At 46.4% G+C, this 13,940-nt stretch overlaps 1 long non-coding RNA gene across 1 annotated transcript; it reads right to left on the reverse strand.

Annotated features, from left to right (window-relative positions):
* Positions 1 to 2,676: 2,676 nt before the first annotated feature.
* On the reverse strand, positions 2,677 to 8,742 carry LOC129202526 (uncharacterized). The gene is made up of 3 exons (XR_008575733.1): positions 8,281 to 8,742; positions 6,207 to 6,373; positions 2,677 to 2,773 (listed from the first exon to the last, which is right to left on the reverse strand). It is a non-coding gene; the product is annotated as an uncharacterized LOC129202526 (long non-coding RNA).
* Between the last annotated feature and the right edge of the window lie 5,198 nt (positions 8,743 to 13,940).

The following is a 13,940-nucleotide window of genomic DNA, read 5'->3' on the forward strand; positions in this document are numbered from 1 at the left end:
GAAGCTTAGCTTTGGGTTTTGTGTGTGATCATTCCCCTTGTACAAGTCCAAAACTGCCCTTTTCTGTGAACATTTCCAAGTGTTGCTTAAAAATCTACTGCTTGGCACAAACAATAGGCCCTATCACATCCAATGTGCACTGGAACACCTGCAGGGCCTCTGGAAACTAGCTCCTGATTGCTGGAGAAACATGAACAACTGAAATTAAAGGCAGTAAATGCTTCACCTCACACTTCCTTTTTATTAAAATGCCTACAAACTTTTTTTGCCTTTATGATATTCCTATAGTAAGTGAATCACTTGTAAAGATGTGAATGAATGTTTCCAGAAAACGTTTTGTATGTACAAGATCTGGCGAGGGAAATTGCTTGGTTGTGTACAGGACACCTTCTGGAAGAGCTGTGTGTCACTTGTGGGTCACTACGGCATATCAGATATTGCACGAGCAAAATTACTGTAACATAGCATCATAAATCAAAACACACAGCAATTTCCTGCGTTGACTACTAAAAGTCTGTTAACTCCTGGGTGTTGTGGATTTTGAGCAGCTCCAAAGGGGCTGGTACTAAGCTGTGCATTGCTCATTAGTTTTGTTAATTGCATGATTGCCTTTTATGAATTTTGAGAGACAAACCCCATAAAAATTGGAAGTTTCCACAGTTTTTTAATAAAATAATCTAGCTGCTCTTTTAAGAACAGAAACCTAAAGGGTTCAGTAAAGGAACAGGATATTTTACTCAATTGTTTTGCACTCCAGACATAAAGGCAAATAGGGGGCTGTTTTAAGGGGAGGAGGAAGGGGACTAGAAGGGTTTTGGGCTGTCCTCCAGACTTCCACATCTGGATCCAGCCATTGTATTGCTCCTGGCCACTGTAGGTAGCCACGCTGTTTGTATTCTGCCACATGGGCAACCGGGATTTGAACGTTGTGAATCAGGACCTGTGGGGGACTTCATCTCAATGGGGGCCAGCCACTGGCTCCCTCTGTAGTCAATGGAAAGAGGGGGGGCAATTGGGGAGCATGGTGTTTTAGGCATGCCCAAGACTCCACTACCCATATTAACTAGGTTTCTATTTGCTAAACACTATCATGCCATATCATGCCTAGCATGTCTCTTGCACTATAGGTCCTGTAGTCACTTGCACTATAGCTGCAGCTCCCCCTGCTAACCATGTTGGGCTGTACTTGCAAGTCTGGCTAGAAAGTCACTCCATATGGAAGACATCTACAGGGTCTCAGCACTTAGCTGAGCAGTTCTCTGAGACAGCAGAGGCTACACTTAGGAGGCAGTGAGCTGTGGGAGCTGGGCCCCCCGCCACCTGCCACCTCCTCTGGAGCCGCCGGAGCACGCAGGACAGTAGCAATGTGGCGTACAGAGCACCGCAACAACCCCAGTGTGGTCACGTCTTGCTGTGACATCTCCTGGGACACCAGCAGATAGGAGGAGATTGCTTTCCTTCCCCCCAGATCTGTATCTTGTTTCCATACTAAACTATTCTCACTCCAAGGACCTTGCTCACATGCATTTCTCCCCATAACTCAGAGTTTTTTCTTTCCTCTGTAAATCACACGCCTAATGCACTATAGAGCCCCATTTATGAAAACAAGATCTATAACAAAACCCTCTTAACACCAGTAAATCTTCTTTTAATGAATTGGGCCTGTAGCTTCAATTATGAAGCTGGGCTGTGACGGCTGCTGAGCAAGCCATGCCAACAACAACAGTGAGGCAGATCACTGTCATAAGGGTGTTAGGAGAGTCTCGGGAAAGGCTTGGACGCTCCCTCTTTCCCTTCAAGCACTTTCACATCTGCACTGCATTATATCCCCGTCCAGATGACTTCGTGGGGATCTCCAACGTTCTTGGGAGTATTTACATTATCAGAAAAGAAACCACTAATTTATTTGTTCAGTCTTCCACATAAATATACCCATAGCCCAGTGTGCAACAGCTCACATTTATCTGGTTTGCTTTGTTTTCAAATGGACCTACCCTGGATTTTCAGTTTTACAGTATGTATAAAGAATTAAACTCTTTAATTAGATTGTAAAACCCTCTGGATCATATTTTTACCCTGGTTTTGTGCACTACATACCATCAGACACTACTCTCCTTCAGCATTATTAGGAATAGATAGAGCACTTCCAGGTATCCTGTAGGAGCTGGAGGGGTCACTTATGGGGAGGGGCAGATCTAGCGGCTCCCACACGGACAGCCGATGGGGGAAGGCTGAGGATGCTATTTCTGTCCTCTGCCTTGGGTGGTACATTGGGCCATCCATAAGACAGGGTGTTTTGGAGCCCAGTTTTCCCTTCTCTGGCAGTGAGAAATTGCCAGTGGACACTGAGGTAGCGGATGCTCTTATCCTTGTGGCCTTGGGCACAGAGAAGGGGGCAGAGCACAAAGCAAATGCTCACCCTCAAACCTTCCTGCCCTCCTCTGTGACTAGCGTGATGATAAAGGCACTGGGCTGGAGAGACCTGATTGCTTGCTCCTGCTCTGTGCAGGACCTCAGATTTCCATCTTTAATGTGGAAACCAGGATGATTTTCACCCATTCTTGTCATATTGACACCAATTGCAAGCTTTTCTTGCTACCTGCTTCTGCCCCACAGAGTAGCTCGTTTGAGTCATCTTGGTGCTGTAGTAAAACTCAATATTGCAGAGGACCTCTCTGGCTCAATTTTATTTTTAGATGGCCTGTGCTTGTCCTGTTTTCTGTCTTCCTGCAGCAGGCTGAGTCGTGTTGATTTAGTGATGGAAGATCCCTTGCTGGAGAAATGGGAGAAAAGAATATTAAAACAATAAATTTCACTTACTGGAATTCTTGGCCTAGAGACACCTGGTCCTGTGGACTTTCATCACTGAAAGTGGATGCTGGTCTGAGTTGAGCTGGTGCAGCCCATAGGCACATTTGTGTACTGCAAGGTGGACGCAAGGTGGGGTGATGTCTGGATTGAGGACAAAACCAGACACCTAGCTTGCAAAAGAGAGTTCACAGAGCACTGAGGAGAACCGCTAAAGAATTTTGTCTGTTGTAGTATCACCTTCCCCTAAGTTATGTGGTTTATTAGAACTGGAAAAGAAAAAAAAAGATATTGAAAGTACCAAAATTTCCAGCACAATCAGCTGAAACTAGGCTTCTACACAATGTTAATGATCCAACTTTGTTACTGTTTTTGTTCCTATGAAAGTGCCTGGCGTGGTCAGGAGTTTTGGTTTGGGGAAAATTTGAAAAATTTGGGGAATATTTCTATGTAGATTTTGAGTTTTTTTTTTTAAAGGACTTTTTTTTAAAAAGGATAACATTCCAAAATTAAGAATTTCAAACTGGGTTACTGCAAAGATGTATTTGTAAGTATTCCCTGACTTTAATTAAATCTTAAAAAAATTTCTGATGTAAACAGGTGCATTCTGCAGAAAATGTCCCTTCTGCTTCGCCCTGCCCCAGTCCCAGATTAGAGCATGGTCCTGCACGGCGTTGCATGGCTTTATGGCTTTGCCGGCTGGGGAGCGGTGGCCGTGACCGGCTGCGTGTGCAGGTCCTTGCTGGCCACCTCTCCGGGCACTCACACGGTAGGGCAGGGGTGGCTGGAACACAGCCCGCGGCTGTCGCCTGTGTACGCACCCCAGAGCCGTACTTTGGGGTAAGGCGGAGGAGAGGCATGCGGGTGCGCATCCGGCATGGCCTTCCAGTGACATCTGCATGACACCTATGGTGCGTGAGAATTGGAGGAGGAATATTTCCCCTGATAGCTCAGTTTCTGAAAACCAGCCGGGGGCACATCAGTGAGGTCAGGCATTGCTCATGAGTCAAAAATGAGACAGTACTAGAGCTCACTCTTTATCTATATATCAAACCCTAAATGTTCTGGTCTGGAAAATAATTTTGCTGGTTTAGACTAACCATTAAAGGCCCTGGACTTGGGGTCAGCTGCATGACCCAGGAGGGGATTTAAGGGAAGGGTGTGACTGAGAAAGCAAGAGAAAACCCCCTAGGACTGCAGCCAGTTTTAGTCAGAGGAACTGCTTTGTTATTGTATTACAGCTGCATGGTGTTTTTAACTATAAACCATGCTTCAGACCCAGGCTGAATTGGGCTCACAGTGATTTGTACAGCAAAACAATTTACAAATCCCACATGAAGCAGTGTTTGAAAGTCCTTTGAAAGCATTGTTTGGCCAGCAGCAGGGCTCTTTTCAAGCTCTACTCTGGTTGCAACTCTTATTTCTAAAGATACAGCTATACAAACAAGTGACTGTGGGGATGTGCATTTGCATCACATCATGTTTTCCACAGCAAGGTCCCATTCACAGTCTGGGGTAAGTGAAAAGTTGCCTAACCATAAAGGGAAATTTGCTCCAATGCAAGAGGCCGCCCCTGAGAAGTTGCCACTAGCAGCTACACTGACACTGTAAATCCACACCTCCACATCATTCGGAGTAATCTGTTTGCATAGCTGTACCCTGTCTGATTAATGCACTTGCTAGAGTGCGGTTTCATGGATGCAAGGAGCAGCTGTGCAGGAGGTACCTGCGAGGTGTGCTGGGTGTTGGAAGTGGATACAGCTGCTTGAGCAGCCAACGGGGAAAGAGAAGTCCAGTGGAAGTGTCACTTAACAAGCCTATGTATTACAGTGTTATCTGCCTCCTCCATCCATTGCTTGGAAAATTCTGGCTAGCGAGATGTTTTCCAAATGAATCCTAATCTTGACTCCTGCAATCAAAAGAGATGGGCTGAATTTGCCATCCGCTCCATTAGACACAACGCAGTTATTGGCCACGCCAACAGCACGTAGAACCAGCAGGGACCTGCTGGAGGCACTTGCAGCCTCACAGGAAAAGGGCTGCCGCACTTCTGACGAGCTCCTATGGACACTGCATGGCCTGCGTTGGTGGAAGGTGCGTCTCGTTGTGTGGAGAGGCCATAGACTCGGCATAGACTTCATTTTATGGACTTCATTCATAGACTTCATTTTATCTGTTACCCCTTTTATAGGAGGAAAGGGGAAACAGTGTGTGAATGGGACAAGGATTATACTATTAAGTCTATCCATATTGCCTCACAGCTAGGATTTCTAGTACCTCTAATTCCCTAAATTAGTGGCAAGGTTAAATAGTGCCAAAGAAATATGGGCTAAGGTTGGAGCTCCAGCCAGCCAATATCTAGGTAATAATTTAAAATGTATTATTCATGAACACGTTATTAATGTTCACATTAAGTCATTATAATTCTTTCAGTACCAATGTCCCTGCTTCACATGAGAGGTGTTTAATATTAGCTGCTGTTCAGCCCTTTTGAGCCAAATAAAGTCAGTCTTAGTTCATTCCGTCTCACTTAGATCAACAAACATGGCACATAATGAACTCGCCCAGCTCTATGACTGATCTTGCCAGGATGGGAAAGGGAACACAGCACAGCAAAACATTCCCCAGCCGTTCCTTCGACAGCACATGGTCCACCTCGAGCAAGGACCGTGGCAGCGCCGCAGGGTACTACACCCTCCCGCCTCCTCCATCCAGGAGAGCCACTGTGCCTGCCCTCCCCACCGCCAGCCGCTTTGGAAGGCAGTGCAGCAGGTCCTGCGGTTAGACTTCTTTCCGGAAAGGCTCAAGGAGAGATATTCCCCATCAGCAGCCTCTGTCCTGCCCTGTGGCCCCTGCCCAAGGCACGGGGTGGCTGCCGGGGTGGACACTGCGTGAGCAGCCCTGGTGCTGGGCTGGCAACCGGGGAGGTCCAGGCTCTGCAGCACGTAACGGGAAACCAGCTCACCTCCTGAGTGAGTCCCACTCCTAATGATGGAGACGGGAAATTTTGGGTATAACCACCCCCATCTCTATTAAGAGTTTGAAAGTGGGAATGTTTTTGAATTGTGAAAGTAATGCCAAGAATAAAACCATAGAGTAACGTCAGGTTCTTCTGATTAAATCTAAAATATTCCCACTATTACTTGAAAATTAGAAGCAGGCAAAACTATCCATCATGTTATAGATAACTTGGCTGCAGAAATATGGCATCAGCATATGCTGAAAAGTAAAAGCTAACATGATTAGTAGACTATTAATTCTAGCAGCAGCCCTGCCTGTATGGGATCCATGTGTTTAGAAAGTAAGGTCTTTGGAGCAAAGACCAGCTTTTCTGTGTATCTGTAAAGTAGGTGGCATAGGTCTGACTAAAAATCTGGTATTGCAAAATTGGCAATGACCTTTGAAAACGTTGGCTCATCTGAAGAGTTGCCAGTCTTCTGCTTCTATTGATGCAAAGCTTGATGATGCCCATAAGTTTCATTCCGCTGAGCTGGATAGGCTGACTTGGATCTGGCATCCAGATATGTCCATCCAAAACCTAGATTTTCAAGGCACATTGCAGCTCCTGGAGTTCATAAAAGTTGTGATTACAGAACTGGTAGTCAGTGCTCTATGGGATGCAGTTTGCATGATAACACATTGGACACTGCCCCCCCAGGCCTCCCAAGAGTCTGTTTTTTGTGGTTGCTGTTGCCCAGGTGCTTTAACCAAGCAACTGCAAATACCCTTTCCCCATTTGTGAAAAAAAAAAAAAAAAAAAAAAAAAAAGGACTTGATTAAAGACTGTTAAAGACTTGATACTTGCTTGATTAGCCCCACTGAATTGCAGTGCTTTTTTCTCAGGGAAAACGGAGAAGAAATTGCATCCTGCTGAGTTTTGGCAACAGTTTAGCAGGGGAAGGTCCATAAGAAAACACTATCAGCAAAGGTCTTGTGAAAAACAAACTTCAACATCACTTGATCCAAATAGTCCTGTTAAATCATGTTAAATGTTTTCTATGCATCCACAAGGAGCATGACAGCTGGTGTCTCCATATCTCTGCAGCCTGGGTTAAGTTACAAATTACACACATACCATCCTCTGCTAGCCTCCTTCTCATGAATCCAGCTTGGCTCTTCCAAATCAATTTGGCTATAGCTTTTTCTGGCCTGATCTTTAGCATTTTAACATAAATAATGTGCATTGCAGTTCATCTGTCCCAGGATTCTCGTTTCCTCAGTGGGATCTATTTGTGTTCCCTTTCCTGGGAAAGGCAGTGATTTCCTTGTGGTGGTTGAAAGCTTGCCACTGTGGCCGCTCTCTGCCAAAATAGCTGTCCCGTGCCCAGGAACACGGTGTCCTGTGCAGCTCCCAGCCGTGCCTCATCTGACCTCCAGAAGTCACCCTGTACCACGGCTCAGTCATGGGAATTGTGACACCCAGAGCAAACCCGCAGAAGACCAGTAGACTGTTTCCTATCTGTGACCTCTCTGTCATTTTGATGTCACCACATTACATTAATTCCAGCATTTTTAATGTTAAAAATCTTGTTTACAGGTGAAAAGAAATCACTGCTAGTTTGATCTAATTGTTACAGAAAAAGAAAGAACTACAGTGCAGTTAAAATCATTCCACACACAGTTAATTTCTACTCCTCTTCCTGGCGTCAGGCTCGCCTGTCCCCTGCTCCCCTGTGCCCTGAGGTGGATGGTCTCAGTCTGGTGGGGCTGGGGGTGTTGCAGTGAGTTGGGGGCATCTGGAGTGCTTTGCAGGGAGGAGCATGATGTTCAGGTTGATAGTGTCTCCTTCCTCAATCTAGGATCCACTTGGAGTCATTTTTGTAAGTTTGCTAACGTGGTTTTTTTTACACCTTTCTCTTTCTCCACTGGTCTGCAGCTCCATGTTTCATTAGAATTTACTATATGTGGTGCCTTTTACATATGTTGAGTGCTAGTTCTCTCTTCTCTTTTTTACCCTAAACCCAGTTTTGTCCAGCTTCACTTCTATTTAAATGACTATGGGAGAGATGTTTATAGCTGTGGGTTCACCAGTGCCAGCCTGTGCCCCATCTCTCATCATCCCATGCCTGTTCTTCTCCTCTGCGCCTCATCCTGTGTCTCCACTTCTCCACGGCTGTTGTAGCAGACCTGTCTTCCTCTACGCTACATTATTGTATTAGTCATAAATTTCTCATTCTGCATAGAATAACTGCTACCTCTATAAAAGTATGCTCATACCATGCAAAGATATACAAAAGTAAAACAAATTAGCTTTGTACACGCAGTCACTTAGAGAACTTGCTGCCACAGCTAAACGAAGCAAAACAAAGTAAAACAAAGCTGCAAGCAGGTCAAGAAAAGTTCAGACCAAGCACAGCCCGAAGCCTCGGTTCTGAGGCCTTACAAATTCAGTGCAAAGCTTCTGCCCTGCTCCTGAATCATTGTGCCATGCTCTGCTCAGCCTCACAGGCAACAGCTTTTCCAGTGCCTCACCTGAAAACCAGACCGTGGGCTTTGGAGCGTGCAAGGATGGATGACAGTGACGTGCAAAGGCAACGGCATGTTTCAAGCGTTGTACCAGTCTGTGCTTGCTTTTTGATTAGCTGTTTGAAAGCTGCTAGTGGAAAAGGGCTGTTGTGGGTGATGGAACAGGTATCTCTTGCTTTTCGTCTCTTGAGCTCTTGAGCTCCTGGCCTGTTTTAACAGAGGCAAAGGCTGGGTTTGACAGCCCAGCTGCGTCCCAGCAGGCCAGGGAAGGCGTACATCCTCAGGCTTACCCCCACTTGCTTCCAGAAGACAGCAAAGCACTTCACATTTGGCATGGGCAGCTTGTCAAAGTTATTTTATTTTCCCTTTCAGACACATCGTTTCCCAGATAAATAACGCCTGAGAACTTCTGGCATCACTGTGGTATACTCATGTCCTTTAAAGAGATACGAGTGGCCACGTCTGCATCAGGCTGGCTTTGACTGAGTTAGAGTCACGGGGTGCCTGGCGCTTTTAACCCAAGCTGTCGATAAGTCTCTCGCCCTGACAGTCCTGCTGTAATAAGACACTTTGTGCCGCCGAGCGAGGAAAATGCCACTTCTGTTTGCAAAATGGACACACTTCCCTGGGTAATAAATGAAGTGAGTCACTGTCCGTATGGGCTGGCAGTTATCTTCTGCTCCTTGCTCCTTGATTTACTGTGCGTGGGAGCAGCTTAGTGCATCAATATTGCAAATTAAATACCAAGCGGATAGGTGATCTTTTGAGTTCGCATCTGGGTAGGATACAACTTTCAAACAGAGGTTCAGCTCTCCTCCTGTTCAAATCATGGCTCTCAACTGATCAAACCATTTGATCAGCAGTTTTTATGCAGCTCCAGTCTGCAAAGTCTGTTCGGGGCTTTTTATTGTCTCTTCCTTTTCTCTCTGTCTCTTTCAACAGTTAAATTTTACATCAAAGGCTGGTCGAAGCTTTTAGACTAGTATTACACCATTCACTGGTTAAGTGGAAACTGCTTAAAATCCTGCATAATTACTGTCTTTGTGTATCTGTTTTCCTCGGCAGCCCTCGTGGTGTGTGGAATCAGTGTGTCTCCTAGAAGTATCAGGGCCAGGCACAGTTTAGCCAATGAAAATGCTAATTAGGATGGAAAAATGTATTGTATGCATCCCACATGTTTAGCTCTAAAAAATGCGAAAAATCCTTAGCTTTAACACTCTAAAGATGTCAGATACTTCTCTCAGATGATGTCTTGGGAGCCCTAGTAAGCCTCAGCAGGGAGAGATTATTTTGTTAATGCTCCCCCGATAGTTAGATCCACATGCACACACGATACACCATGAGCCCTGTCTTGCTTCTCAACTTCAGGCCTGTGACAGTGGTTTATGTTGAACTTCAGGGTGTGTTTTAGAATATAAAATAACACAAAAATATGTCTACTAAATATTGAAGCTACCAAATGAAGCTCCCAGGCTAGGAAAGGCCGGTATCCATGCCCACGCTACCCTCCTGTGCCTCCCTGTGTCACGTCCTGCACGGTAGCAAAGCCTCTGGTTGCTACATCTCCTGTAGGACCTCTGTCTCGCCCAGGGTACAGCAGGCTACCGTTAATTAACCAACAGCTAATCAAGAGATTGGGTTCATCCTGTTGCTCAGAGGGTAACACAGTGCCTTGGGTACTGCAGCCTGCTCACCCTAGGGCAGGCTCAGACCACAAACCCTGCAGCTGGAGCTCAGCAGCAAGTTGCCATCACCTAGGGGAGCTGGTGAGCTTGTCTTCCCGCCTTCTCCAGGCATCCCCATCGGCCCTAACAGACCTGGCGCCTTCCACTGTGTCCTCCTTCCTGCGGGCAGACGCCACTGATCTCTCTCCATCCTTCGCTTCCCATTAAAGGCAGGATGCTGTGTCCCACCCCTTGCCACTCTGTTGGCAAAGGACATTTAGGAGGCCAGGAGGGAGCGCGTGCCCAGGCGCAGAGGGACCACGGGGCAGCCCGCGGCTGCTCGGTGCCTGCAGCAGCAGCACGGCCGCTGTGGTGGCACAGGTCTGGGGCAGCGCCATGCAGCAGCCAAGGGGCAGGATCACTGCTGTGGCACCTCTGGAGCCTGGCAGCTTCCATCTCTAACGAGCACGTGAGAAGCGCAAGTTCTCTGAGGCAAGAGAAGGAATGCTCCTGGGAGGGTGTTCATCTGCAATGGTAATGCCAAACTGCTGCTCCAGCGCGTAGCAGTAGCTAGAGGAGGCTCATCAGAAAGGCTACAAAGAAGGTTGTTAATGTTTACAGTGAGCTAAGCAGTGTGTATTTTATTTTAGCCTTACTCTTGGAAGTGGATAAATTATTTTATACTGCACTCTCCGGGCCCCTTGCAATGCCAGCACTTTGCTACAGACCATTTCTGAAAGATAAAGGAGGTGAAACCACATCTCTACTCACTGGGGCCCACTTAGCCCCTTCCTTTTGCCTCCTCTCTGTGCCTTGCGCTGTGTCCCCGAAGCCACCCATGTGCCCAGGAGCCTGGCCCGCAGCTCCAGCATCAGTCGGTAGTGAAGAGGCACGCGGGGATGGGTGATTTCCACCACGCGCTTGGATGTCTCAGGACTCACCTTCCCTTCCCTCAGCCCCAGGGCTGCCGTGGAGACACAGAGTTTATGCATTAGTGCATGAGGAGGGGAGTCTATCCTTTGGAGGAGGAGAACATTAAAACATAAATAACTGCAGAAAATGAAAATTATGTTAAGAAAACAAGTCCAAAGGTTTAACCGTTAAAGTGGAAAAATAACATTTCATAAACATGATCTTCCTGATACTGCATAATACTGCTCCGTGTCACGCAGCACGATAATTTCCTGTTCAGCTTCACTTTCTGAGCAAAACCAGAGATGAAGATTGGCAAGCTCTGACGGGAGAGTCGGGGCTGTCCCCGCAGCCGCAGCCACCAGAGAGGGCCTGGATTCTGCCGTCTTACTCTCAGCATAAGCCGGTTCAGCCACCGGGTGATCCTCTTGAATCACTTTTTAACCAAGTCAAAAAGACTTCTATGGCAACAGCCTTGTTTGTGTGTGAGTAATGAAGGGGATTTCTAGCGAAGCAGTGAAGGGGGAGGGAAGAGAAGACATTTGGCGGAGACTGCTTGCACAAGTAAAAAACAGATTTCCTCCACATCTTGCTTCAGAGTAAGTCTTTGGAGAACAGAGCTTTATCCACATGAAATTACAGATTTCTTTTTTCTTTTTTTTTTTTTTTTTTTTTTGCCATTGGGGCGTTGCTGTTTCTTGCTCTGGTAGCAGCCAGCTGAAGTCCCCTTGCATCTACCTGCTGCTGCATTTGCAGAGGAGACCTGGCTCTTGCCCAGGGCCTGTCCTCCCTCGGCTGGCGCTTTCCTTCCTCCTCTGCCCCCACAAAGCGCTGACTTTTGCACGTTATACAGCATGTCCCAGCGCCTGAGGTGTGAGGAGGTTTGTTGATTGTCCATGGCTGAATCCAGATTGTTTTTCAGTTTTGATAGAGCTATATTTAGGTTGTCCAGTAACTGTGCCCTGGACTTTCTAAAATAAATCAATGCACAAGGCCCTGGTTCAGCGGCCGCCTGTGCCAGCGCGGATCCCTGCCTGCCCCCAGCTTGTCTGCAGTCTCCGGAGGCTTTGAACAGCCGCTGGCAGAGATCCGGTTGCAAGTTCAGGGTTTAACAAGTCTCTTGTCCTGCCCCACTCTGCCCTTGTGTCCTGCCTGCCATCTGCTGACCTGCACTCAGGTTAATATAGCTCTGGAATGAATTCAGCTAAATTACAGATTTGCACCTATGCAGAGAGGCCAGAGCTCCTGGGGTATCTTCCTATTTTAACCATCACTCGATACCTATTTAGATTTGTGAAAAAACAAAAACAAAACAAAACAAAACAAACCCCAAACCAACCCTGCCCTTCTTTGACCTCTTTAGGAAACACGTCAAACAAAACAATCTCTTCTATTGCAAGAAGCAGAGTTTGGTCCCAAATCTGTACTTTTATCCCAGGGATCCAGTTATAAACTGAACCAAGGGAAAGGACTGTAATTTTCATAAGTTATTCTGCAAAAATTGGAGAAACAGTCACAAGAAAATTTCTTCTTGCTTGACGAAGACTTCTTTTTCCTTCTTGTGGACTGGACATTGTGGAGCTAGTTAGAAATGTCAGTCTGCAGGAATTAGGCCTGAAGGCTTAAATATGAATTCCTCTGTATTTCAAAAGTGCAAATATCTGATTTTGGCCTGTGCCGTTGGGTTTTAGCCACACACTGTCACTGCAATAGCAAATTCACAGCTAGAAGTTCCTTTCAGCTCTTTTCTGTGAAGACTTTCCTGTGTTTCTGTAAGGCTCACTGACATATTTATCTTACGGACCAGCTAGTGATGCTCCCAGCTTGCAGATGTCAGCCGCGGGCTGATGCTAGTAGCATCACTCAGAGGTTTTTGCAGAACTGAATTCCCACTGGGATGGCAAGGCGGAGAGCCAGCAGCCAGGCTGGCCCCGCAGAGGGTTCATCGCAGCGCGCTGTGGAGGATCTCTGACGTGAAACTGAGTTTCATACCTAAAACATCAGCCTCGAAGACACCCACATTCTCCTTTATTTAGAAGTCATTTGAGACAATGTTAGTAATTAATTGGCTGTTCAGTTTTTGTGGTTGAGATGATAGGATTTTCATCAAGCTTTCAGTCAGAAGACAGCATTGAAATCGAAACATGTAAAACATCTTCAAATCCCCCTGGTCTAGTCCAGCTCTGTGTCTCTTATCATGCTGAAGTGTAATTGCATTCTCTGTTTACCAGACCTCGTGTAGCCAAAGTACGTGTGGGTGACATTTATAAATAAAAGGTATCATTGCTGTGGTCATGTAGATTTTGAACAGCGCACAGCTATCCACTGAGGTGAAAACTTGCCAAAATCAGGCAGTGTGAACACCCAAAGTTCAAAGGAATGGTCAAAGCCTACCAAATTGCAACATTTCTCATAAAGAGAAATGCTCCAGTGTATCAGCTGGCGGGAATTCAGTGCCTAATCTGTCCCATCATTGACTGGTGTGATAGGGACACTGCAGTTGGAAAGATGCCATTCTGGGAAGCTATCAATCACATCTAGTCTGTAAATTAATTCTTGGAGATTTTCAACAGTTTTGTCTAATCAGCTTTTTTATTGATGTCTTCTTTTTAAGACATCTCGTGACTTCTGCTCCAGCAATCTGGCCAGACCCAAGGGTGACGGGCTGAGAAGCTTCAAATCAAATCAGACGTGAGAGCTAAATAAATTGGGGTGTTCTTGGCAAGGCTTCTCAGAAACACAGAAGCAGATGTAGAAAGAGGGACAGAAGAAGCAGCAATGCCTCAGCTACTCCTAGCGAGAGCCCCAGCAGGGAGCTGGCTAACCCTGCTCAGGGGCTCACAGGCTCCGGGATAACTGGAGGAAAACCCGAAAAGGCAGTGTCGGCACATGCAAGAGTTAAAATGGCTCTTACCAACCTCGTGAGCCGCCACCACATGCTGCCAGAACATACACGCTGTGGAACGTATCGCACAGCCTAGCAGAGGTTTGCTGTCTGTCTTGTGAGCTGTTGTGCAGTAGCCATGAAATGATCGGTTCGGCCATTTTTGGCAGAGCTTCACTAGAGAACATGCCTGAGAAAATGCACGG

Source organism: Grus americana, chromosome 2 (genome assembly GCF_028858705.1).
Source record: "Grus americana isolate bGruAme1 chromosome 2, bGruAme1.mat, whole genome shotgun sequence".
Lineage (NCBI taxonomy): Eukaryota > Metazoa > Chordata > Aves > Gruiformes > Gruidae > Grus > Grus americana.